Genomic DNA, 3,294 nt, shown 5'->3' with positions numbered 1-3,294 from the left:
ACTAAGTTGTTCTGCGAGTTTTGTAAACTTGGGCAACATCATAAGTCTATTTTCTTACCCAGGTAGGATAAAGTACCGTTAAGGTTTTTTTTTAGTTCACTTAAAAATTTGAGGACTAGTTAATGTACTGTTTAAACTTAGGATTCCATGATGTATAATCAAAGTAGAAGAGGATTAAGAGGCGAGAAGAAGAAGATGAGTTGTGGAAAGAAGGTTTAGAAGGAGAAGAAGACTAGTGACGAATTTGTAGAAGAAAGAGCTTGGAGAACTAGGGTTGTATAATTTTCCAAACCCTCCCCCTTAAGCTTTATTTATAAATGTTAAAGTAACAATATTATAATTATACCCTTCACCCTAGTAAGAGTGAAGAAGAGACAAAAAACATAAACTAATTATATCAATGACCTTCTAACACTCCCCCTCAAGTTGGAAGGTAATGGTAGTGATCCCAGCTTGAAACAAATAACATAGATGTAACAATAATTTCCTCCATCACGGTGTCCCAAGGATAAGGATGAAACTTGACACAGACTCTCAAAAAGTAGAAATGGGTGATAAAACATAAGTCAAAACCAACTTCAAATGATTTCGAACAAATATAGTGATAATAATCACTAAAGTGGGTAATGCATGTCATTCACAAGACGATGAAAAAAAACCTAAGGATACCAATAAAAAGTCTCAAGGAACTTAAAAACACCCATATATATATAAATGACCAACCAAAGCAACCCTCCAAAAAGGTTGGCCAAAGGGGTAAGTGAGAGTCAAATAAAGTATGGTAGGAGAAAAACTGCCAAATAATAAAAGGGTAATGGGTAATGAGGAAGATAAGATGAAGAGGCTCAGGTCACCATGTGCTTTATTTTCCTAAGTACTTCAAATCTCCAACTTATGAACCAATGCAAGAAATAGTGAGAAAATAATGAACCCAAGGCAAGCAACCAAGGAGTTTTTCTTTAATAATAATGTCTCAATCAAAGAGACACAATAGCAGTTGTGGTAATGAGCCAATGCCCAAATAACACATACCAAATATGTTGTTATATAGCAGTGGATAACCGATAAATAGTAAAAGTCCTTAAGAGTGATAAGGATACATAAGAAAATCTACAACAAGTTCATCCATGAATTAGGAAGATGTTCACCAAATAATAAGCTGGAATCGAGTAATAAGCTGCCAATAAGTTGAACCATGTGTTATTAATCTTCTCAAGCAGAATAACTGAATGAGTGTTGCTGGTTCTGAGAGCAGCTGCATGGTCTTCTAAAACACAAAGAAGACTGAATAAAATAGTAACGGATGTTGCTTCCATGTTTATTGTATTAGTGATTAATTCAGACATCAAACCGAGAGCTAGCCATATTAAACCAACTAATTAGTAGCCAATGACATACGTGTCTTTTTTTTAATATAGTCCATGTTTAGAGACGTAATTACATGACAAAATCGATTCTAAAAGGCAAGATAAAAAATCAAAAGCAAAGCTTGAGGTTAGACCAATTATAGCTTGAAAGGATTTCACCAAGTGATAAGTTGAGTGAGTCTGCTCACTTCATAAGGGGATAAGTACACTGAGTGCTGTTCCAACATGTTGTTAATATATTGCAAAGATTTCTCATAATCAGAGAAGAAACACACGTTTTGAATATGATCCTAGATCAGAATCTCCTTACATAGATACTTCTATAATTTGCAGCATTAAATCGTTAATTTTATGGTAAGTTGACATAATTCAGAATAGGTACACATCTTTTCTTTGACAAATAAATCAGGGAAAGTTTATGAAAATAAGATGATTTTCTAAAGATTCTTTCTAGATATTGTTCGTTAAAAAACTAAAACTTTACTAGGGTAGATCATGAGATACTTTCTTGGTATTGTTGATTAATAACAACAATTCAAAAAGTGAAGCAAAAAATTTGGCTTATATTCAAATCTTCGCATGCAACAGGATACCGACACGACCTTTGATTCTTCCAATACGAATATCTCCTTAAATATAGATCAGATTGATATGAAATTTTCTCTTTCCAAAACTAGAATTAAATACGTTTCATCCAAGTATAACTTCTCTTCATAAAATATACATCTTTTAAGACAAATAATCTGATAGATTTCAAACTCAATAATCTGGCTGAACTGAGTACTCTTTCTTCTTTGGCTAGCATGACCATTGGCTCTTCCGAGATCAATATCTCCATCTAAAAAATAATATTAAGAATTGGTTGAATAAATAAGAAAATAGACTTATAGATATTTATTTTGATATATAATTCTCCATAAAAAATCTCATTCTTGATAGAATAAAAAGGCTCAAAATTTGAAGCTTTCTGCAGCTGTACAAAACTTTTCTACTGCTTGACCTTTGCTGCTTGACCTATGCTGCTTCAGATGTCGATTTATCTTTCTAGAAAATTTGATTTCACTGATTATTTTTGAGTTGGAAACTAGACTCAAATATATTTCCAATGGTATATAATTTTTTATATGAAACATATGGTAAGAGAGTTAAAAATCCAATGAAAAAAATGAATTGGGAAAGAAGACTAAAGGAAAAATGAGAAACTCCTCTTGTTTCTTGTTTCTTGCTTCTTCTTCTTCTTCTTCTTCCTCCCCTTCTTCTCCATCTTCTTTTTCCTCCCCTTCTTCTCCTTCTTCTTCTCCTTTTCCAACTCATATTTTTCCCCACTCTGATACCATGTTGAAACTTAGGATTCCATGATGTATAATCAAAGTAGAAGAGGATTAAGAGGTGAGAAGAAGAAGGAGAGTTGTGGAGAGAAGGTTTAGGAGGAGAAGAAGAAGAGTGATGAATTTGGATAAGGAGAAAGAGGTAGAGAATTAGGGTTGTGGAATTTTCTAAACCCCCCTCCCCCCCCCCCCCCCCCCCCCCCCCTTAAGATTTATTTATAGATGCTAAAAGTACCAATATTATAATTATACCCTTCACCCTTGTTAGAGTGAAGAAGAGACAAAAAAACATAAACTAATTATGTCAATGACCCTCCAACTTATTCATATGTTCCAACATGTACCAAATATTACTCAACAGTATTTTGTGATATTTTTAGTTGTACTCAAGTAACTTCGCTTTATTTAATCCAAGATAGATCAAAAGTTTTCTCCGTCCTTGGCTCCTTTTGTGCTATGGTTGAAACTCAATTTCATTAAAAAAAATACAAGTTTTCTGATTTGGTAATTCTAAGGAATATTTCTCTTCCTAGTTTCAATCTTTATGTCAAAAGAAAGGCATTGTTTATCAATCTTTTTGTGCTTACACACCTCAACAA

The sequence above is a fragment of the Aristolochia californica genome, unplaced genomic scaffold (assembly GCF_029961685.1).
Source record: "Aristolochia californica isolate CCGP_79_NKW_82.1479 unplaced genomic scaffold, dmAriCali1.0.hap1 SCAF_9, whole genome shotgun sequence".
NCBI classification, from domain to species: Eukaryota; Viridiplantae; Streptophyta; class Magnoliopsida; order Piperales; family Aristolochiaceae; genus Aristolochia; species Aristolochia californica.
This window is presented reverse-complemented; position numbering follows the sequence as displayed.